The following is a 26,389-nucleotide window of genomic DNA, read 5'->3' on the forward strand; positions in this document are numbered from 1 at the left end:
ACTATCTGTGTTGGATTTCTAGGGTCCATTGCATTAGTTAAGATTGGTGTGCCATCTAATTTATGTTTTCTAAGTTCTTTAGCTGCAAAATATCTCTGTAATGAGAGTTTCCTAGTAAACGAATTTATATCAACAAAAAGATTGAATAAATTAGGTTGATGGGGGGGACAATAGGACAGACCTCTACCTAGAATTCTGAACTCGTCATCAGATAGAGTATGTGAGGATAGATTAAATATGCCATCTTTTAATCTCTGAAGCTTTGCTTTTTTGAGGGTGTGCCCTCTCCCTCTCCTCCCTCGTTTGGAAATGATCTTTTTTTGTGGTTCAGGGTTACCTTCGTTTTGTCCCATAATGGGGCTAATGGTCTGTCCCCTAAAAAATGATTTCCAGCAGAGGTGGAAGGTCTTTCTTGTGATATGTTTTGTTGTTCCATTGGTCTATTGGATGGAATGTCATCATTGTGTGATAAAGCATCATAGCGGTTTTGTGTGGGAATAGTGTATTGGTTATGAGAAGCATTAATACGTGTATTATTGTATTCTCCCTGGTTCCTATAGTCGTGGTTCCTATTGTCTCGTCCCTGATGAGTCATCTCAAATGGTCTATTGTAATGTCCTGGACAGTGATAGTCATTTACTCTATGGATCATATGTGTGGGGAACCATGTTATTGTAGTTCGAATTGTATGCTGTTCTATTCTCATGGAGATGAGTTTGTGGTCTAAAAGACTGTTGTGATTTTTGTTGATTATACTGTGAATGATTCCCCCAATTGTCCTGTGTATCCCAGCTGATGGTGTTCCGATCAGTCGTAAAATTATTATTCTCATTGTAGTTCTGGGGTGTACGTGGTGTGTGATGATTTTGTCTATCAAAATATTGACTATTAGAACTAGACTTTCTTTGATGGTGCGGGGTCCAATTTTGACTGTCACTGGATCTATTGTTCCTTCTATTGTTTCTATTGTGTGCTCCCTTCCAATTGTCATTTTGATTCTCATTTACTTCAGTGTTATCCTTTTTATTATATGTATAGACAATCCCTTTATTATAGTCCTCCTCATCTCTTGCTAATTTGGAATTCTTCCTAGCAATTAGCTCTTTTTGGTATTCATCTGATGATTGAATTGTTTGATTATTGAGTCTAGTGTAATCTGAGTGTCCTTTCAACTTATCGAGTTTCATTTGAATCTTTTCGATTTCTTTAGCGGTGTCATCTACTAGTTGTTGTCTATGGTTAATTAGAAGATCAATAAGTTGAAAGGAACAGTTATCTAGGATAGCAAACCATTTTTCCAAAAGAGTAGTGTCATTTTTGAAGGAGCAATTTTTAAAAACTCTCAAACCTCTTGGGATTTGTTTTTTTATCTCTATATTTTTTCAATGTATCTAAATCCCACCAGTGTCTATTTTCCGTCTTTAACAGACCCTCTAAGCTGGAAAATAGGCTTTCTATAGACATATCTGTTGGCAGTTGTGTGGAGCCCTGGTTAAGATTATTTTCTTGGGCGACCCGTCTAGAGGATCTTTCTGATACAGATAACATACTGCTGGTTAAAGGCTACTCCCCTCAATATCTAAATAAGATAAAGATAACTATACTGTAAAAACCTAATCACTGAAGGGGGCGCTCAAGATGCAGTATAATCATTAATCTAGAACAAAAGTATATATGATGGGGCAATGTTAAGCTATCATAGATGAGTATATACACAATAAAGGCAGAAAACAGTAAATTCTTAGATACTGTAGTGAAAATACACTTGCAATTGTGAAAAATTAGACAGTCCTTTATATGTTCTTCAAAGGATAATGATTGCTGTAGCGGCTGCCTCCTCCTCACTGGATGGTCCAGGTGGTACTATATGAGATAAAACAGAATGGAGGGGCGCCTCATGTGTGGTATCATCTATTAATTAACAACGAGTCACAGAACTATTGCCAAATGGGTACTCACAAATTTGGAGAGCACACTTATGTGCTGGTAGGGGCGGGCTGCAGAATTAGAAAGGTGTGACAGCTCACCCACTTGAAGACGCTCTTGGCGTAAGATGGTGGTGATATTCCCAGAGCACACCAATGTGCTTGTAGAAGCAGGCTGCAGATTGGTAGAGGTGTGGCAGCTCACCCAAACTCTAGGTATCTTGATATTTGTATGATAATGTGTTCCCTCAGGTGCTGGGCTGGTCTCTCATAGGTGAACAATGGCAGATGGTGGGTAGAAATGAATCCACTCAAAGGATAAAAGATATATCCAAATTTATTTAAAAAAGCATAAAAGTTTAAAAACAACAGCACAATGATTGCTGATGAGAGTGGATAACAGGGTGTTCAATAATCACCCAATCATGCAACGCGTTTCACGGTGCACAGACTGTTTCATCAGGCATAAAAAATCATAATAAATCATGCTACCCTTCACTGCCTTATATACCTCACTAATGAACAGAACAAAACACCTCTTTTTGCTGGAGAATGATTGATGTGGTACACCTGTGTGGGTTAGTCCAAATCACTGGCCTAGAGGTGAAAAATCCCTCTTGACTCTGTAAACACTCACCTATGTTTGCATTTATTAATCTATTCTCTGCAGTACAATTATCTGGTGGAATAAACTTCATAACTAATCATTGTTATTAAAAAGCTCCAAACTGGTGAACATGTAAATAGGTTCCCTTACTGGGATAGATGATCCCTCCCACCCCTTTTATTTTACACATTTGAGGTGGTATAACCCTTCCAAAGATATTTTGGGAGTCTGTATTTGACAACACTATGATTGATGTGGTACACCTGTGTGGGTTAGTCCAAATCACTGGCCTAGAGGTGAAAAATCCCTCTTGACTCTGTAAACACTCACCTATGTTTGCATTTATTAATCTATTCTCTGCAGTACATCAAAGAAAGTCTAGTTCTAATAGTCAATATTTTGATAGACAAAATCATCACACATCACGCACACCCCAGAACTACAATGAGAATAATAATTTTAAGACTGATCGGAACACCATCAGCTGGGATACACAGGACAATTGGGGGAATCATTCACAGTATAATCGACAAAAATCACAACAGTCTTTTAGACCACAAACTCATCTCCATGAGAATAGAACAGCATACAATTCGAACTACAATAACAGGGTTCCCCACACATATAACCATAGAGTAAATGACTATCACCGTCCAGGACATTACAATAGACCATTTGAGATGACTCATCAAGGACGAGACAATAGGAACCACGACTATAGGAACCAGGGAGAATACAATAATACACGTATTAATGCTTCTCATAACCAATACACTATTCCCACACAAAACTGCTATGATGCTTTATCACACAATGATGACATTCCATCCAATAGACCAATGGAACAACAAAACATATCACAAGAAAGACCTTCCACCTCTGCTGGAAATCATTTTTTAGGGGACAGGCCATTAGCCCCATTATGGGACAAAACGAAGGTAACCCTGAACCACAAAAAAAGATCATTTCCAAACGAGGGAGGAGAGGGAGAGGGCACACCCTCAAAAAAGCAAAGCTTCAGAGATTAAAAGATGGCATATTTAATCTATCCTCACATACTCTATCTGATGATGAGATCAGAATTCTAGGTAGAGGTCTGTCCTATTGCCCCCCCCATCAACCTAATTTATTCAATCTTTTTGTTGATATAAATTCGTTTACTAGGAAACTCTCATTACAGAGATATTTTGCAGCTAAAGAACTTAGAAAACATAAATTAGATGGCACACCAATCTTAACTAATGCAATGGACCCTAGAAATCCAACACAGATAGTTTATACTGACACCACAAATTTAGCAAACGATCTATTTGAACAGATTGTGCATACTGATCTTGCACCCCAGTCCACTTTTAATCCTCCGAGAGAGGAAGGATCATATATTGATCTCTTCCAACAACTGATGTTAGATGACCTGAATAAACTAGCTTATAAACAGCATAAAAAGGCTAAAATAAATGGTAAAAGTAAACTTGGACACATCTGGCCTAATGAACAGAAAGCCCTTAACAGCCTGATGGCAAATAAAAATCTAATAATACGTCAAGCGGACAAAGGCGGCGGGATAGTCCTACAGGATTATCCTGACTATATCACAGAGGCCAAACGTATTGTACTCGACACAGAGTATTATAGGAAACTAGATAGTGATCCTACATTAAAATTCTGTAAAATTCCCAAAAATCTAATCTTAGACGGTTTCCATAAAGGAATTTTAAACAAAAAGGAAAAACAATATCTTTTACCAGATCACCCCAGTATCCCATTTTACTATCACCTCCCAAAACTACATAAAAGTCGAATAAAACCGCCAGGGAGACCTATAATTTCAGGAATCAATAGCCCCACTGACCGTCTCTCTGAATATATTGACTTACTTTTGCAGAAATACGTTATGAAGTTACCGTCTTATATTAGAGACACCACAGACCTATTAAATAAGCTCAAAAATGTCAAAAGGAAAGAATGTACCCTCTGGCTGACGTGCGATATAGGGGCACTCTATTCTAATATAGATCACACTTTGGGGCTTAATGCCATCAAACATCACCTTGAGAATGACATATATTTACCTTCTATTCAACAAGAATTCATTATGATTTGCATCCAACACATTTTATCACATAATTATTTTCAATTTTTGGATGACTTCTTCCTACAAATTAAGGGTACGGCCATGGGTACCAGGTTTGCCCCCAGTTTCGCTAACCTCTTCATGGGTGTTTTTGAAGACACGTACATCTACAACACTAACTGGGAGGCAAACGTGGTATTCTATGGCCGTTACATCGATGACCTCATTTTCATTTGGGAAGGCACCACAGGCGAAGTTATATCATTTGTGAACCATTTAAATTCAAATAATATGGGCCTCTCCTTCACATACAACATACAGAGTGAAAAAATAGAGTTTTTGGACGTCTGTCTTGAATGGAATACTGTGGGGGATGTTGTGTCTTCCACCTTTTTTAAAGAAGTTGATAGCAACAACTTCTTACACTTTTCAAGTAATCACCTCAACAGCTGGAAGACCAACATCCCCTACAGTCAGTTTAGGCGGATTAGAAGGAATTGTAGCACTCTAACCCGATATGATCAACAGTCAGAAATTTTATGTAATAGATTTAAAGAAAAAGGCTATCCTGCCCAATTAATAGAAGACAGCTTTCTGAAGGCAAGGAATGTCGATAGACAGAATATCCTTACCCCTAAATATCAAAATTTGACCATATCATCTAATAACAATCCCAAGGAACCACTTTTCATTACACAATTTAATTCACAACACACCTATATAAAGAAAACTTTGAAAAAACACTGGCCTATTATAATGAAAGACCCAATTCTGAAACATAGTATCACCAGGAATCCACGTGTAGTATTCCGAAGAGCACCGACCCTGAAACAAAATCTGGCCCCAAGTAAAGTTGTGATTTCCAAGAGAAATCGTATACATCAGCCCACACTTAATATAAACAAGAATTTTAAGATAGGAGCTTTTAGGTGTAACAAATCACGTTGCCATATGTGTAGGTATATAACACATGGACAAACATCTGTGAAATGTCATACGACAGGGGAAGTATTTACCATCAAAAATAGGATAGATTGTGGCACAGATTATGTTATTTACGTATTGACCTGCAGATGTGGCCTTCAATATTTGGGCCGCACCTGCAGGAAGATACGCACGAGATGGAGTGAGCACTTAAGAAATATCAAAAAACAATCACTCAAACATAGTATTTCAAGACACAGCACCATCCAACATTATGGACATCAACACACCTTTTCTATCACTCCACTCGAACACATCCCCCACAAAATAGGTTATAATAGGTACACCCGTCTACGCCAGAGGGAAACATTGGATTTATAAATTCCAGTCTCTGTTTCCCTCCGGCTTAAATGAAGTTATTGATTTGGCAGCCTTTTAGTTTAGTTCACCCCTACATACACTTTAGTCACCCCTTTAGTCTTACTATCTACTATTCTCTATATTGTCTATTACTATTGTTCCCCGGTCCTGGCACCCATTATTACGATATCCCCGTGATAGATTTTCTATCCAATTATCTTTTTAATAGATTTTTCTTTTTCCTACCAAGATCTTCCAGATTATCACTATAAATCCATCACTATAAGTTTTTCACGAGTATCACTATGAGATTAAATTACAATCCATTATTATATTAAGATATTTCCCGTTCAACCTCTCACAGATGAATCTTCCCTCTAGTCCATTTTATTAATTCGTAAACTAAGTTATCTTTTTTCTCACTCCAGTATTTCCCCCCCATTTTCCCCATTATTCCAGCATGATGACATTCCATACACATTCACTACACCTCACATTTCACTTTATAGGTTTAGTCTATCATCCTTTATCCTACATTGCATAACGCAACTTGCATTTTTTTGGAATCAATTATATCCCCCTGGATATATCCTCCTGGACATATACCAGTTATTAGGAATATACTCACTTGTAAACTTAATAAGAATTTAGAAATGTCATTTGGTCAAGTTAGGCCATGTATTGTATTATATAAAGATTTTGGTAGGCAATTAGCCAGAGAATGAAAGAAATGCCAGCGAATAGAAGCACAAGACACAAAGTTCATTATATAGCGGTTTGAGAAACGACAATAATATTGTAACACACACGTAGTAAAAAAGGAAAATCACTTACTCCCGATCCATACAAACAATATAACACACTCTACAATAAAGAACTAGAGTGACACTGTTGCGAGTATCGCAACAATCGCTATGCACATACTGACATGTCAGCCAATCACAAACTAATTTGCACTAAGAGAGTGATTGGCTAGTTTACACACGCCCACTTTTGAGGAAAACTGCAATCCGGATTAAGAAAGTGATTGGCCAGGCTACACACACACCCACTTTTGAGGAAAACTGTAAGCAGGTCCTCGGTTGGGTTATCATTGCATACAAATCAGATATTTCCGCAACTACGGTTGCGAGGCTGACGATCTCTATACTTCTATAAGAAGGACTTTTTGGCTGTTGCGATTGGGGCTTGTAAACGGAACTCTAGCCATCATGTTGGGTCAGTGGACCACTGAGATGGCTTCAAAGCAGACTGTCAAATCTTAGAGACTCAGGGGGCGTCTATCATAGACGGCACCCTGTCAAATGACAATATGAACAACTACTGGTTCTGGGTAACAAGTGGGTGGTGGCGGTCGGCCTCCACGTCACGCGGCCACTTTGACCATTAGAATAAGAGTGTTCAGGCTAGTAAATAACAACATAGAACCACTACACGATCTGTATGTGTTCATAACAAAGTAGGAATTATACAGTTTTAGTTGCTACTAGTAGTTTAAACTAGACAAATTGAAGTAAACATTTAAATTGACACGAATTTCGATATAACTTTTCATTACATAGTGTTGTCAAATACAGACTCCCAAAATATCTTTGGAAGGGTTATACCACCTCAAATGTGTAAAATAAAAGGGGTGGGAGGGATCATCTATCCCAGTAAGGGAACCTATTTACATGTTCACCAGTTTGGAGCTTTTTAATAACAATGATTAGTTATGAAGTTTATTCCACCAGATAATTGTACTGCAGAGAATAGATTAATAAATGCAAACATAGGTGAGTGTTTACAGAGTCAAGAGGGATTTTTCACCTCTAGGCCAGTGATTTGGACTAACCCACACAGGTGTACCACATCAATCATAGTGTTGTCAAATACAGACTCCCAAAATATCTTTGGAAGGGTTATACCACCTCAAATGTGTAAAATAAAAGGGGTGGGAGGGATCATCTATCCCAGTAAGGGAACCTATTTACATGTTCACCAGTTTGGAGCTTTTTAATAACAATGATTAGTTATGAAGTTTATTCCACCAGATAATTGTACTGCAGAGAATAGATTAATAAATGCAAACATAGGTGAGTGTTTACAGAGTCAAGAGGGATTTTTCACCTCTAGGCCAGTGATTTGGACTAACCCACACAGGTGTACCACATCAATCATTCTCCAGCAAAAAGAGGTGTTTTGTTCTGTTCATTAGTGAGGTATATAAGGCAGTGAAGGGTAGCATGATTTATTATGATTTTTTATGCCTGATGAAACGGTCTGTGCACCGTGAAACGCGTTGCATGATTGGGTGATTATTGGACACCCTGTTATCCACTCTCATCAGCAATCATTGTGCTGTTGTTTTTAAACTTTTATGCTTTTTTAAATAAATTTGGATATATCTTTTATCCTTTGAGTGGATTCATTTCTACCCACCATCTGCCATTGTTCACCTATGAGAGACCAGCCCAGCACCTGAGGGAACACATTATCATACAAATATCAAGATACCTAGAGTTTGGGTGAGCTGCCACACCTCTACCAATCTGCAGCCTGCTTCTACAAGCACATTGGTGTGCTCTGGGAATATAACCACCATCTTACGCCAAGAGCGCCTTCAAGTGGGTGAGCTGTCACACCTTTCTAATTCTGCAGCCCGCCCCTACCAGCACATAAGTGCGCTCTCCAAATTTGTGAGTACCCATTTGGCAATAGTTCTGTGACTCGTTGTTAATTAATAGATGATACCACACATGAGGCGCCCCTCCATTCTGTTTTATCTTATAAGGTACAAGATAGGTTGCTCAGAATGCCATTGAGTTCCGTACGCTTGCAGCAGAGGTAGGCTGGAACAATGAAGCCCTTGTTGCTGCCATCTTTCATGGGCTCTCTGATGCGATTAAAGACGAAGTTGCTGCCAGAGATTTACCAGAGGATTTCGAGGCATTGGTGTCTTTTTTTATCCTAATTGACATCAGACTAAGTGAGAGGCCTTCTTTCAAGGAGCGCTTGTGGAAGCCTCCTGTACCGTTGTCTCCTACGTGTTCGTTCCCACCCATGCCTCCCTCTCCTCCCATGCCTCCTGGTCCAGAGTCACCAGGTAGCCGATGCAGTTGGGATTCACACATCTCTCCGCAGCGGAGAGGGCCTTTAGGAGGAGGGAGAGGCTCTGCCTCTATTGTGGGTTACAGGGCCACCTTTTGAAGTCTTGTCCTACATGGCCAGGAAACGCTCACACCTAAGGTTCTGTCGGGGGCAGACCTTAGGTGGTTTATCCTTGTCCCCGAAACCGCTAAAGGAGAAACCTTTGGTCACGGTTGTCCTTTCCTGGGTGGACTCCTCCATAGTCACCCAGGCTCTTGTTGACTCCAGTGCTGCGGGCTATTCCATTGACAGTGCTTTTGTATCGAAGCACTCCATTCCTGTTTTGCCTCGGTCCGTTCCGCTTGCTATTGAGGCCATTGATGGCAGGCCCCTTCAGCCCACACTCATTGCTCACGAAACTGCTCCGTTGTCCATGGATGTTGGGGCTTGCCATTTTGAAACCCTCCAGTTCCAGGTGATAAACTCTCCGCATTTTCCGGTTGTTCTGGGTTATCCCTGGCTCCAAAAGCACAATCCCAGTCTCGACTGGCGCAGGTCCGAAATTTTGTCGTGGTCTCTGCAATGTATTTCCATTTGTCTTCAGAAACCAGTTAAAGTCTTGTGCACTTCTTCAGTATCTCAATTGCCAGAGGAGTACCGAGAGTTCCTAGGCGTTTTTGACAAGGTGCATGCCGGTAGGTTGCCTCCTCATTGGTCTTACGATTGTGCCATAGACCTGCAACCCAGAGCCATTCCTCCTCAGGGCCGGGTTTACCCTCTGTCTGTTGAAGAGAATTGTGCTATGGAGGAGTATGTTTCTGATGCTCTGTTGCTGGGGATCATCCGCAAATCCTGCTCTCCTGCAGGGGCTGGCTTCTTCTTTGTGAAGAAAAAGGGTGGCGAGTTAAGACCATGCATCGATTATAGGGGTCTTAATCGTCTTACCATTAAGAATGCTTACCCTATTCTGCTCATTACGGAACTCTTTGACCGCCTTAAGGGAGCTACGGTCTTTACTTAGCTTGATTTGAGAGGAGCGTACAATCTTGTTAGGATCAAGGAGGGCCACGAATGGAAAACAGCATTTAACACCAGGAGCGGGCATTATGAGTATCTTGTAATGCCCTTTGGCCTATGTAATGCTCCTGCTGTTTTCCAGGAATTTATTAATGATGTCCTACGAGATATGTTGCAACAGTGTGTTGTAGTGTACTTAGACAACATCCTCATACACTCACCCACACTTGTGGCTCATCGTTCTGATGTTACACGGGTTCTTCAGAGACTACGTGAGAATGGCCTGTTTTGTAAACTCGAGAAATGTGAGTTCCATCAGACTCAAGTAACCTTCCTAGGTTATGTTATCTCCGTTGCAGGGTTCTCCATGGATCCTGACAAGTTATCTGCAGTTCTACAGTGGCCTCGCCCAGTTGGTCTTCGGTCTATTCAATGTTTTTTGGGGTTCGCCAATTACTACAGAAAGTTTATTAAAAACTTTTCTTCCTTGGTCAAACCTATCACAGACATGACCCGTAAAGAGAATGATCCACTTCATTGGTCACCTACTGCCATTGAGGCCTTTGATAGTCTTAAGACTGCCTTTGCTGCCGCTCCAGTTCTGGCTCATCCTAACCCTGTCCTGCCTTTCTTCTTGAGGTTGATGCGTCTGAGACTGGAGTAGGTGCCCTCTTGTCTCAACATCCTACGCCTGACGGTTCTTTGCATCCGTGTGGTTTCTTCTCTAAGAAATTGTCTCCAGCGGAGTTCAATTATGAAATTGGCGACAGGGAATTACTGGCCATAATTTTGGCACTCAAGGAATGGAGGCATCTTCTCGAGGGTACTAGCGTGCCAGTGCTCATTCTTACTGACCACAAGAATTTAACTTATCTATCTGAAGCAAAACATTTGTCGCCCGACAGGCCAGATGGGCGCTATTTTTGTCTCGATTTAATTATGTGGTCTCCTACCTGCCGGTTAGTAAGAATGTTAGGGCTGATGCCCTCTCTCAACAATTTTCATCTCTGTCCAAGGAGGAGTCTGTACCTACTTCAGTTATACCTCCTGACCATATTTTAGCTACCATACATACTAATTTGACTTCTCCCTTGGGCCAAACCAATGCACCTCCTGAGAAACCTAGTGGTGTTTTGTTCCTGAGAATCTTCAAACTAAACTTTTGCACACTTACCACTATCCTAAAGCCGCAGGTCACCCAGGCAAGAACCAAATGATTTGGTCTGTCATTCGACAATTCTGGTGGCCAGGTCTTCGTTCTGATGTTGCTGCGTATGTTGCCTCCTGCTCAGTTTGTGCACAGAATAAGACTCCTCAACGTCTTCCTGTGGGTCTTCTTCAACCTATTGCTAATGGTGAGTGTCCTTGGACACATCTTTCCATGTGCTCAAATGGGGATCCAGCTCTCCTTCTCCTCGGCATATCACCCTCAATCCAATGGGGCTGCGGAACGATCTAATCAAGCTCTGGAACAGTTCCTCCGTCGCTATGTCTCAGATCACCACAATAATTGGTCTGAACTGTTACCTTGGGCAGAGTTTGCTCGTAATAGTGCTATTAATGCTTCCTCCAAGTTATCCCCGTTCATGGCGAATTATGGGTTTCAACCATCCTTGTTGCCCGATTCATTCATGTCTCAGGGTATTCCGGCTTTGGAGGAGCATCTCCGGCAACTCCGTTCCACGTGGGTGCAGATTCAGGATTGCCTTCATCGTTCTATGCAGCGCCAAATGTTCCAGGCTGATCGTAGGCGTCTGCCTGCACCTTCCTACCAGGTTGGTGAGACAGTTTGGCTGTCCTCCCGCAACTTGAACCTTTGTGTGCCTTCCAATAAACTGGCTCCCCATTATGTTGGTCCTTTTCGAATACTCTGACAGGTAAATCCTGTGGCCTACGCTCTTGACCTTCCTCCTGCAATGCGCATCTCCAATGTTTTTCATGTCTCCCTCTTGAAACCATTGGTTTGTAATCGGTTTACCACTTTGTTGCCTTGTCCCCGTCCTATCTTTGTTGACAACCATGAGGAGTATGAGGTCAGCAGCATTATTGACTCTCATATGTCCAGGGGCCGCGTACAGTATTTGGTTCATTGGAGGGGCTACGGTCCAGAGGAGCGTTCATTACTTCCCTCCTCTGATGTTCATGCTCCCGCCCTCCTCCGTGCCTTCCATGCCCGTTTCCCCAATAAGCCTTTTGTCCTCCAGCGGGGGAGGGGTCGTTGAGGGGAGGGTACTGTCAGGGTTTTTTCCTGACTTGTTTGCCATGTGCTGCTGGCAGCCATTTTACTCACCTCTCTTCCTGACTTAATGCATTGTGGGGGATGCTGCTCACTTCCTGCACTTCCTTTTATGGCCAGACTGGTTTACATCATCCATGTGAGACAGGATGCAGTCTCAGAATTGTGATGTCATCACTTATTATTTAAAGGGCCTCTGTTCAGGATGCTTTGTCCTTGCGTTGTCTCAGACCTGTTTGTGAGAGCTGCTGTGTATTACCTGGCTGTCTGATGTCCTTCCTGGTTCCTGATCCCTGGCTTGTTCCTGACTCTGCTGTTCTCCTTGTTCCTGATTCCGGCTCGTCTGACTACTCACTTTGGCTCCTGACTCGGCTTGTCTGACTACCAGCTCTGGTTTCGATTCCTGGCTTGTTATTTTACTTGTGGACTTTTTATTATTTTTTGCTATTAATAAAGGTGTGATTATATTTGCACTTCTCGTCTCAGTCTGAAAGTCTAAAGACCGCTGCTCCATAACCCTGTCCGCCTGCTCTGATGAGCCGGACAGGTATCGCCACAATACAACCCAATCGAGTATGATCAGGTTGATTGATGCCTCCCTGCTGCCGGCCCATTGGCTGCGAGTCTGCAGGGGGCGGCGTTGCACCAGCAGCTCTTGTAAACTGCTGGTGCAATGCTGAATACGGAGAGCGTATTGCTCTCCGCATTCAGTGATGTCTGTCAGACCTAATCCGCACTATCGGATCAGGTTCAACAGACATATGATAATTTGGCCTCTATATCTCTATTCCTATAAATATATAGGTATAGATATTTATTTTACATTAACATTATCAGATATATATAGTGTAACGGAAGCCTCCATTACTGTTGTACTTGGAGAGGACTGCAGGCCAGCCTCCTCCCCTATCAACTATGGACCTTGGATTTTGAGGGGATTCTGTGTTTTGGGAGGCAGGTGCCCTGGGGAGATTTGGAGTATTTTTAACCTGGATTCAGGTTTAGCCCATTTGCCCAAATTCCAAGAGACTCTGAGAACTAGAAGGCCCTGATGCAGAGTTGAAGTTCATGTGCTTTGTTGTTATATAAGGTGACAGCTCAAACCAGCACTGCCTGCACCAACCCCCCACCCTAGACTAGAGTGGGGGATTACAATCAGCACTCTGATGCTGGGGCCTCCTGTTGCTATGTGTCCATGTGTTTGCATATCCAGTCTAGGTGTGAAGTGTCTTGCTGCCATTGTGTGAGTCATCCATTGTTCTTTTGTAAGTCAGGATGTGATTAGAGTCTTGTTTAAATAACCATTGTCTGATGTTTGTCCCATTATATAATTTTTGTTTCTACTGTTCATGTGGTGACCACCCCCCCCTTGTTGTTAATGTATAAAAGCTGTGTTTCTGTGCAAAAAGCAGTCCCTATTTTAACCCTCAAGCATTCAGTCTCTGCTAATGTTCTTGGGGGTAGCTATAACAACTTGCGGTGACCGTTATTCTAATAGCGGCCTGTGTTTGGCAGGAGGAAGCCGACTTTAGCGGGAATGCCCAGTCTGGGGTACGGAGACCCGCTAAATATAGAAATATATTTAATAATAAAAATTCCATTATTTTCTATGTGAAGAACATAGAAATGCAAAATATGAGTAAAGTGATTTGCGTTTTGCGCTTTAAGTCTAACATGGTATCGGGTTAGCGCACATGAAGAATTGCTAATCTCAATGCACGTTAATGAAATATTAAATATATAATATTAAAAAATAATAATTACTAAAAAATATTATACATACTGTAAAAAAAAAAAATATATATATATATATATATATATATATATATATATATATATATATATATATATATATATATATATATATATATATATATAGATATATATTTATATATGTATGCTATGGATTGTTTAGATTTTTTTACAGTATTTAAATTTTTAAAATTTTAATAATTATTATTTTTATTTAATATTTCTGTAACACGCATTGAGGTTGCCAATTCTTTATTTGCGCTAACCCAACACTCCTTTAGACCTAAAGTTCTATGTTCTGTTAACATTGAAAGATAGGTTATTTTCATTTTTCGAATCCTATTGTGTAATTTTTTTGTTAATTAGTAACAAATCTGAATCCAGTATTTCTCCAAAATGAATGCCCACATGGATGAAATTCAAACGTTTGGAAAAATCCAAAACAAGTTTTTTGGCAGAACTAATTTTTAACCCATGCACATGTCTAATTGACACATTTTATATATGTTATAACACTGTCATGCCCTCACTGAGGATTGATCCTTCCACAGTTCAGTTACCGCTTTGCCGCTCTCCTCCAATCTATGTTCACCATCAGTAAACTCTGTTTGCAGTCTGCAATTAGCTGACTATAAAGCCTGATTCACTGGCCATTCTCTGCTCCTCCATTGTGTGTTTCTTCTGATAGTGCCTCTGTCCTGAATTTCTACAATTGGTATTTTTCTGGAATTTAAACATGGTCTTGATTCCTGACTATGCTCTTTGTCTACTGAATTGGATACCTTGCTAAAGATTTGGATTCTGACCTTGGCAAGTGTTTGACCTGCTTCTGTCTTATGATTTTGTACCTCACCTTGTATCTCCTAGCATTATTCTCTGTCTGCTGCTTCCATTTGCTGTATCCAAGTCCTGTTGCTGTATTCAAGTCCAGTGTCTGGTTGCTATATTCACGTTCATTGTCCAGTTGCTCTATCCAAGTCCAAGTCTGGTAGCTGTATCCATTTCTGGATGTTGTATCTAAGTCCGGTTACTGTATCCAAGTCCAGATGCTGTATCCAAGTTCGGTTGCTGTATCCAAGTTCGGTTGCTGTATCCAAGTCCGGGTTACTGTATCCAAGTCCGGGTCCTGGATCCAAGTCTGGTTGCTGTATCCAGGTTTGGATGCTGTATCCTATTCCGGATGCTATATCCAGGTCTGGATGCTGTATCCAGTCCAGTATCCAGTTGCTGTATCCATGTCTAGTATCCAGTTTCTATATCCAAGTTCAATTGCTCTATCCAAGTTTGGTTGCTATGTCCAGATCATGTGTCCAGTTGCTGTATCCAAGTCTGTGTGTCTGGTTGCTGTTTCCAAGTCCAGTTGCTGTATCTAAGTTCTGTCACAGCCTCCCAAGTCCCGTGTCTTGTCACTATATTCAAGTCATAATGCAGTCTATAACTTCAGTCACAGACTTTGAGTGCTATCTCCAGTCATTGAATCCTGCACAGGTATTTTTGCATTTGGCCCTCCAGTGCACATCAAATTTCTCAAAACCAATCAGTGCTTTGATTATCCCATTTGGTATCATTAACACAACCACTGAACAGTGATTATACACCTTTTTGTAGTGTAGCCACTTTGGGCTACCAGCCATAAAGAGAGATTTTCTTTCCCTTTAACTGGCAGTAACACGCAAGAACTGTGATTTTATCTCTCATAACTTCCTATAACTAGATATGTGCATGATCGAAAAATGTGTTTCAGTTCGGTTCGGATCGATTCGAATTCGGAAAACTTCGAATGAATTTGTTTCAGATTTGTTTCGGATTCATTCGGATTCGAAAAAATTCGTCTGGATTCGGGTTCGATTCGGTTCAGAAATTCGGAATTTCGGTATGTGTGCTGTGTATTAGACTAGTATTATGTATTGTATATTAGGTGTAACTCATAGCAGAGTGATATAACCTAATATACTGTACAATACTAGTGTAATCCATGTCCATCCGAATTTACGAATAAATCCGAACTAATTCGGATTTATTCGGTAAATTCGGCAGTATTTTAATTCGGAAATTCGGTTCGATCTGAATCTCCGAATTGGCTGAATTTTCAGAATTTTCTAATCGAATCGAACCGAACCGAACCGAATTCCACATGTCTACCTATAACTTACATAGAACTGTCCCAAATTTTCTCAAAACCAATCAGTGCTTTGATTACCCCCTTTGGCGTCATTAATTCTACCACAAAACAATGATTATACACCTTTTAGTAGTGTAGCTACTTTGGGCTACCAGCCATAAAGAGAGATTTTCTTTCCTTTTGACTGGCAGTGACACACAAAAACTGTGATTTTATCTCTCACAACTCCCTATAACTTATATAGAACTGTCCCACTTTAATAGTGACACACATAGATTAGTTATTTTGCTTTCCATAGCTGCTAGAAATAGACAGAGGGCTCAATTTATTAAACGGTGGGTGTATCATGGACATCACAACGAACAATGCCAGTAAATCATAGAGTCATAAATTTACCCCATTCATGCTACTATACCACATAAAGCTGTGCTTTTACCCAAGGCCAGACTGGGAATAGATAGCAGCCCTGGAAAAATTTTAAGAGCAGCTCTACTTTTCATTAGGTCAATAGAATGTCCCTTTTTCTCAAGGAGATTCCATTAATACTCCTTTCCCCAATATTATTTCCAGAATTAAGTTATATTAGATTATAATTTAAAAAATGCCAGATTGTTGTTATATAGGCACCCAGTCTAATTTTATCCATGACTCCCCTTCAGGATGTAAAAATCATTATCCATTTGTATCTGGGTACGACACTCAAAAACAGTGTGCCACTTTCTCTCACAGTGAGACGTGACTAGACACTGGAAACTGTTCAAAGGAGGCTACTAAATGGTACACGGTCTAGGAAATAAAAATGACAAGGAAACACTTTGTGACTGTAATACGTAAAGCTCAGAGGAAAAAAGAGAGGTGATATAGCTACATCACCTCAACAACTGCACCACCCCCTTAAACTGCAGCTGGCCAGTCCCAAGCTGCTGTAGCCCACCAGGAAATCTCCTGGCGTTCTAGTGGGCCAACATTTACTAGCTGTGAGTTAAAGGAACTGAACCAAAAAAAAGATACTGTGTAAGCACTCAGTTGAGACCCTAAAGTATATTGGAGATTGGAAAAAATGTCACGCAAATTCAAATATAAAACTTTATTAGAACATATTTAAAACCATGGGACTATAGTTAAAACTAAAATGCTAGCAAGTAAAGTATCCGGTTGAGAAAGTAAGGGATATCACAGGGTGACAATGCAGAATCAGTTAAAGAACAATGGCAGCTAGGTGTAATACACAACCTCATATACTGGTATTATAATATTGATTAGGAGATTACCCAATTAGAATAGATATGTTCAACAAATGGGACCCAAAGTAGGAATATAACTAGGGATGGGCGAAAGTGTAAATTTCCGAATTCGAATGTTAGAACGAATGTTATTACCGAAATTCGAATTATAAATCTAAATGTTGATAAGGACGAATAGTCTTAAAAATTCTATAATCAATTGCTATTTACAGTTTTCGAATGTCACTTTCGAATTCGAATGTTTATAATTATATTGTATGTCCACATTCAAAATTTCGAATTTATCATTCTATTTAACAAATACTATTCAGAAGTTCAGTAGTTCATGTGGTAGGGAGGGAATCTAGTAAATTGATACATAATAGATACAAATATATAATTTTGAATGCTTCTATATAGAATATTGCATAATTTGAATATTACATTTAAAGAAAGCATTAGAAATACTATTATAAATATAAATTCAAATTTTTTGAAACAAATATTTTTTAATGCAATCATAAAATTCGAAACCGAACATTCGAAAATCGAATGTTAGAATGTTATGTAAACATTCGAAATTCGATTCGAACGAAAGAATGTGTTAAAATTCGTTTCATTTTTCGAATGTTGCGAAACATTCGCCCATCCCTAAATATAACCCAATTGGAAAAGATAATATCACTTCTCATGGGAATGTAAGTAAATGCAAATAAACTTATAGTGTTGGTGCACTTTCAATAATCATTTACAGGTTCGATACCTGCATTTATATCAACACATAGTCTAATATTTATAATTCCCACTTAACCATCATATCCAGATAGTTGTAGTATGTAAGGGTAATTAGGATTGTGTTAATCCAGGTTTGAGGCTAAATGCTTATCTTGCATAGTATACTACAATAATAAAGATTAAAGTATTGTGTTTAGGAATGAGTTAGGTTATATAACCAAATCCTAATAGCTGCTATAAAATATTATTATGTAGTAATCCAAGATAATATTGCTTGTTACCGCTTGCCTCGATTGGGAGTGGTTATAGTCTGACAAATTCCTAAATATTCTGCTTGCTAGATACTATAGTATGTGCTGTGGAGTTAAAGAGTAAAATTATCATTGAAGTTTTGTAAATCAACATTAATCATACAGTTATAAATCAATTGTTTATGGAAAAGAACAGTTGTTGGAGTTTGACACTCATATGGTAACACTGTTTTAGCAATTAATAATAATTTGTAACCAGACATTCAACAATAAGAATGCTAGCTCTCTATATATATAACATCCGGCTACAATACTCTTAAAGGGACATTCCAGTCAAAATTTAAATGCACATAGATTTATTACATCTTATAAAAAAAACATGTTTGCCATATAGATGTATTTGCAAAAATGCTTCTAGTAAAAGCTATCACTGTTTTAGTGTTAACATTTTTCTCTGCACCTGCATGTGTAGCATAGCTAGATATTGTCAGTCACTACACCCACATTTTTAATAATGCAGCTGCTCAGATAATCAGTGGGGGTTGTATCATGTCAGCAATTAACAAATTAAGTCATTACCAGATGGTTCAAGCACCTTAGGCTCTCTGAGCAAGGGCTGTGTTTAAAATGCTGGTGCACGGTGCATACTTAAATACAATTTTGAAACAGCTATAGCTTTTATTAGAAGCATTTTTGCTAATGCATGTATATTACAAAATTGCTTCTGTACAATACCGAAATGCACCCATGTGGTTTTCCAATTTTGGCTGGAATATCCCTTTAATTGCATCAATACAGCTGAATTTTAAACTAATCTTGAATAACGGTGAGCGTTTTAAACCAGAGATCTAAGTGAGTAGGTCATAATAATAACCATGAGGTTCTGTATAAAATGTAACTCGTTGCTGCCAGTCTCATTACTTATCTATACACATTAGAATCGATGCTACTAATAGCCCAGCTTGTAATATAACCCCAGTTAATAGCACGCTCAGTGCTGCTTGTTAGTGCATCGATATCTGTTAGTACCCTAGTGAACAATTAACCCACAAAATATTGCTAGCAAGTTTTTGTAAAAAATTGACATGTTTCGCCGGGTTTCCGGCTTTATCAAAAGGCGAAGCACCGCGGACGCGGCTGCTTTTTATGACAGTTGGTCCGCCACCTTGATTAGCATATGGCCAATCAGAGCCCTCAAATATCGGGCATGTTTGGAAGTGACAGACTAAAATAGCACATAGATGTTAGTTTGAGAAGACAATGTAACACTGTCTATTGATGCACATATACATAATGATTTTAAGCTACAGTTATTATGATGGTATATTCTGTGCTAGATTTCAGATGGATATTTAGGTCAGATCGTACAGTGATTAAAGTGATCTGATTGATCCACAAATGATTGTATGTCATTTCGCTACTATATAAATATGTGATACATAAATGTATATATTTACTTAATCAGGTGCTTAACTCACTTTTTTGGCACTTTATAGCAAACAAATAATAATACCAACAGTGAAATTACTATGCATAAAGTTAAATGCTTGATATTACAAAAAGTTTATTTTATGTGGAAAAATGATTATGTGCCATATTGTTAAATTGTGACTTATTAAGTGATATACAGTGTTGAGATGTGTAGTATTAACATATATAACTCTCTAGTTCTAGTGGGCCAATCAGGCCTTGCTTTTACCCCCTTGTTACCTATAACACAAAGAAAAATCAGATTTCCCATTTTGGTTGACAGTAACAAAAACATAGCAATGATTTAACCCCTTTGTGCCACTACAAATAGAGAGAGGTAAGCTACAGTTATTATGATGGTATATTCTGTGCTAGATTTCAGATGGATATTTAGGTCAGATCGTACAGTGATTAAAGTGATCTGTTTGATCCACAAATGATTGTATGTCATTTCGCTACTATATAAATATGTGATACATAAATGTATATATTTACTTAATCAGGTGCTTAACTCACTTTTTTGGCACTTTATAGCAAACAAATAATAATACCAACAGTGAAATTACTATGCATAAAGTTAAATGCTTGATATTACAAAAAGTTTATTTTATGTGGAAAAATGATTATGTGCCATATTGTTAAATTGTGACTTATTAAGTGATATACAGTGTTGAGATGTGTAGTATTAACATATATAACTCTCTAGTTCTAGTGGGCCAATCAAGCCTTGCTTTTACCCCCTTGTTACCTATAACACAAAGAAAAATCAGATTTCCCATTTTGGTTGACAGTAACAAAAACATAGCAATGATTTAACCCCTTTGTGCCACTACAAATAGAGAGAGGTAGTGATGGCTGTTTGTTTTTCCCACTCCACTCATCCAGTAAGCAAGTAAGTAAGTATGAAAATCAAAATGGATGATGCTAGAATGAAGTACATACATTTGTATTGCATAATTCCTGGTGAGGTTAGGGGATCCAATAGAATGAGGACCTCATGGGTGGAGCTCACTGATATGCAGGATATTCCATAGGGAGGCATGAGGGGAGTTCCTAAGTGGGGATTTGGTAGGTAGTAGACAGAGAATTGATGTGAATGTGAGTAATAGGGTTGGTGTTTGAATTAGGGTGGCATATCTGGAGGAGGTGTTAATGGCCACAATTAAAAATAATTTTTTTAAAATGTAAGCATAATAGCATAATACAAAATAGCAAAAATGGTATTGTCACCTTCTTAACTGCAATTTAATCCTTTGTCTTTCATGCAGTTTATCTTTAGACACAGTATAAATACCATATATACAGAGAACACATTTCTCTCCATATTCAGTATTTCTTGTATTAGCCAAAAAATAAAAATAAAAACACTCAGTTTGGTATATTACAGACTTGTTCCCTAAAGGTGCCAACCACAGCTTCTTGGGTTCTGATATTTTTAGCAAATAAAATGGCACACCCATGATTAAGTATATCATAAATAAACTGTTAAACATGAGGGAGTGGGAGTGGCAAAATACATTAGACTTTATTAAATCATTTGAGGACATGACCTTATTAGCAAAAGCCGTTCAACCCTAAAGATATCCATAGGGCTTGTTACTCTGATTTCTCAATAAAAAAAAATTGCTCTATTGATTATATAAGAAAACCGTCAGGGACTGGTAAAGAGCTGGAATTTTTATGCTTGAAATCTTTCCTAAATTTTTCAGATAACCTTCTTGTTTGGCTTTACCATAGTAATATGGAGAACATAGACTAATCTAAAGTATTCTAAGGGTGTTAGATATGTTATTCTGTAAACTGTCTGCATGATGATAAACTACAGTATATAATGATTAATACAAATAGATAGATAGATAGATAGATAGATAGATAGATGATAGATAGATAGATAGATAGATAAATAGATAGATGTTATATATATATATATATATATATATATATATATATATATAGAGAGAGAGAGAGAGAGAGAGAGAGAGAGAGAGAGAGAGAGAGAGAGAGAGAGAGATAGAGAGAGAGAGAGAGCGAAAGCAGACAGACAAACAGACATACATAGACTATAACACATATTTTAGACAGAAGTCTTATTGTTGCCTCCACCACAACTCAGTATATAATGATTAATAGGTAGATAGATAGATAGATAGATAGATAGATAGATAGATAGCTGATAGATAGAATGAAAGTAGACAAACAGACATAGATAAAATATGATACAAATATTAGATGGATAAGTAGATAATTGTCAGATCCTTCCTTTTTCCTCTGCTCACTGCCCCTTTAATTAAATTACCTGCCTATTTAAGACACACCTTTGCCTCTCTTCTGTGCTGGATTATCTGTAATTCTCACCCTAGTGTGTGTGTGAAACTGAGCCAATCCGGCTCCTCCTATTTTCCCCAGCATCTCAGAGCGGTACTCGCGCTCACGCTACTGTCCGCAGCTTCTACTCTCAGCTTGTCTCAGACCAGTATTGGCTGCTTACCGCTGACGTCATCAGCTACCGCCTGGAAGCATTCTCACCCAGCTCCACGCTGCAAGCCGCAACCTGCCGCTACTCCACATTTAACTTTGCAGACCTTTGTTTTCTGGATTGATCTACAGGTCGTATATTTACCAATACTTCTACTTGTTACCTTAAATCTACATTCGCTACAGTAACAACTTTGAACAATATCTCACTGAATATCTGGACTGTTTTGTTGCATGAACCTGAACTTTCATCTGCCTTATTAGTTTCCTGCAGACTACAGTGTCTGTAGTTTCAAACTATCTATCCGGCAAATATTAATTACAGATAGGTTAACATAGCAAAAGTCTTATTTTGTTAACCAACCTGTTACACTATACATATTTCCTTACCATAATCCATATTGTTTGCTATAAGAAATCCTGTATGATTCACTCACTATAGTGAATACTTAAACAAGAAATACAACAGTATAATCCAGCCTCTAAATACAGGTATAGCATCATGGATATGACAGAGATTGCAAACCAAATTGCCACTTTAACTCAACGTATGGATTCTGTAAATTTAACACTCAGAGAAGTGCAAACTGAAAATCAGGTGCTCAAAGATTGCCTTAGAGATATGTATACTGCTAAAACTGCACATTCAGAAGTACTTCCAGAACCACAGGTGTCTTTTCCTGACAAGTTCAGTGGTAATAGGGCAATGTTTAAGGAATTTAGAAATGCTTGTCTTTTGATGTTCGAACTGAAACCCAGAACTTATAACACTGATAGAATTAAGGTGTTGACGACTATCTCTTATTTAAGGGGTGAACCCCGTGTATGGGCGGATAGTTTGTTTGAAAACCAGAATCCCATCCTAAACTCTATACAGGATTTTCTAAAGGCTTTATCCTCACTATACGAAGATCCTTTTAAACAGGAATCAGCCGATTCCTCTCTCAGGGCCTTGAGACAGGGCAGGCAACCTGTAGAAAATTATATATCACAATTTAAAATCTATGCAATTGAATCAAAGTGGAATGATCCCTCGCTCAGACACCAGTTCAGGATTGGGCTCTCCGAAGACATCAAAGATGAGCTCTCCCGTACTGGCGTACCGGAGCATTTGGAGGATCTCTTCACACATTGCACTACTATTGATAGGCGTATACGGGAACGTAAACAAGAGAGGGCCAACACTCCAACTCCATACAAACGACAGAGTACTCCACTATTACCCTCTAGGGAAACTGAGACTCCAATGGATATTGGATTCATCAGAGGTCCTCTATCTCCTGAGGAGAAAGGCAGAAGACGCACTCATCGTCTGTGTATGTACTGCGCTGCCCCTGAGCATGATCTGACAGCATGTCCTCTCTTAAAAAAGACAAAAAACGGTAAGACTTCATCAACATTTCTTAGCTTATCATTAAACAGACCAAAACAACCACATATTTCTATGTCCTTTACTTTACAGTGGGATCTACACTGCTTAAAGATTGATGCGATCATTGATACTGGAGCTTCAGGAAATTACATTGATTGTGATTTTGTAAATAGAAATAAAATTCCCTCACAAGCAAAAATGTCTCCTGTTTCTATAAATTTGGTTGATGGGTCTTCATTATCCTTTGGTCCAGTAACACTTGAAACCACTCCCTTACTTATGTGCACTTCCTCAGGACATAGAGAATCTATCAGCTTTGACATTATACCTAGTCCTCTCTATCCTGTTATATTAGGTCTTACTTGGCTACAAATCCATAAACCTGTCTTTGACTGGCACAAATTGACTATAGACCTAACTTCACCCTACTGCTCTCAGACTTGTTTCCCTCTCAATAACATTCTTCTCTCATCAACTTCTCAGTTGCCATCCGAATATACTGATTTCCAGGACGTATTTAACAAGACTGATGCACAGACACTTCCGCCACACAGGACTTACGACTGTCCTATCGACCTCTTACCTGGCTCCACAATACCAGTGGGACACATATACCCCCTATCTAAACCTGAACTAGATCACCTAAAATTATATCTACAGGAAAATCTAGCAAAGGGCTTTATTAGACCTTCCACCTCCCCTGCGGGTGCAGGTATATTCTTTGTTAAAAATAAAGATCTGTCACTCAGACCAATTATTGACTACAGGGAGTTAAACAAACGTACTAAGAAAAATCGCTACCCATTACCCCTCATCCCTGAATTGATAGAAAGATTGCGCACTGCCAAAGTCTTCACAAAATTGGACCTCAGGGGTGCTTACAATCTTATAAGAATGAGAGCTGGAGATGAATGGTTAACAGCTTTCAGAACTCGTTATGGCCTGTATGAGTATACGGTTATGCCTTTTGGGTTATGTAACGCTCCAGCTACATTCCAATGTTTCATAAATGACATTTTTAAAGACATCTTGGACACTTTCATAGTAGTTTATCTTGACGACATCTTGATCTATTCTGATACTATACAACAACATGTGACCCACGTAAGAACAGTATTAGCAAGACTTCGTCAACATAAGTTATACGCTAAATTAGAAAAGTGTGAATTTCATTGCAGTCAAGTCACTTTCTTGGGCTACATTATCTCGAATACTGGAATAAAGATGGATGACTCTAAGATCCATGCTATCACTCAGTGGCCTACCCCAAAAAATCGCAAACAAGTACAAAGATTCCTTGGTTTTGCGAATTTCTATCGAAAGTTCATTCGTAATTTCGCCCAGACTGCTAAACCACTTACTGATTTAACTAAACACACAAAGACTTTTAACTGGACATCTGACTGTGAGAAAGTCTTCCAACAGTTAAAAACTGACTTCACCACAGCACCTATACTTAACTTCCCTGACCCAGATTTACAGTTTATTGTAGAGGTTGATGCGTCGGATTATGCTCTGGGTGCAGTGTTGTCACAGAAACAATCCCTTACTGATGTGATGCATCCTGTCGCCTACCTTTCTAGGCTCATGCTACCAGCCGAACGAAATTACCCCATAGGGGAAAAGGAATTGCTGGCCATCAAAACTGCATTTGAGCAATGGCGACATCTCTTAGAGGGAGCTTTACACCCCATTATCGTTATTACAGATCACAAAAATCTACAATATTTACAGCAAAGTAGGACTCTCTCCTCCAGACAACTTCGCTGGAATCTTTATTTCTCACGTTTCAATTATCTCATCACCTACAGACCTGGAAGCCGAAACGGCAAAGCTGACGCTCTCTCCCGCAGAGATACTAGACCGCTTAATATGGAAACCCCATCTACAGTTATACCCTCTTCAAACTTTGTAGGGCTACTCGTCCATAACGACCCTCAGTTTCAGAGAGATCAAATTCAGGATTCCACAAAACCAACTCATCTTCTACAAAGAAATCCAGATGGTTTATATTTCCATGGTAAACATTTATACATACCACCTCAGTATAGAATTTCTCTTCTACGAACACATCATGATTCCCCACTCACGGGACATTTGGGCATACAAAAAACTCTAGAGCTACTTCAACGATACTACTGGTGGCCAACTATGCTTTCTTCCGTAGAAGACTATATATCCAAATGTGGCATTTGTGCCACCTGTAAACCATCGCATCAATCTCCGATGGGACTTCTACAACCATATCCAGTTCCAGATACCCCTTGGACTCATCTCGCAATGGATTTTATTGTCGATCTACCAAAATCTTCTTCCTACACCTCCATTTTTGTGGTAGTTTATTTGCTAACAAAAATGGCACATTTCATACCAGCTATAGGAGTACCCACTGCACAACAAACTTGCGACATGTTTATCAGGAACGTCGTTAGGTTACATGGGTTGCCTATGGTACTCCTTTCGGACAGAGGATCACAATTCACCTCTCGTTTTTGGAGACATTTATGTCAAACTCTGCAAGTTACTCAAAAGCTCACAACTTCATATCATCCACAAACGAATGGACAGGCAGAGCGCACCAATCAGTGGTTGGAGCAATACCTCCGCTGTTTTTGCTCCAACCAACAGGATCAATGGGCTGACCATCTCGCTCTGGCAGAATTCGCCTACAACAACGCCAAGAATTCCTCAACTGGCTTTAGCCCTTTCTTTCTCAACCATGGACTCCATCCCAGAATCAGCTTCCTTCCTTATACACCATCTCCATGTCCTAAAGT

The sequence above is a fragment of the Bombina bombina genome, chromosome 7 (assembly GCF_027579735.1).
Source record: "Bombina bombina isolate aBomBom1 chromosome 7, aBomBom1.pri, whole genome shotgun sequence".
NCBI classification, from domain to species: Eukaryota; Metazoa; Chordata; class Amphibia; order Anura; family Bombinatoridae; genus Bombina; species Bombina bombina.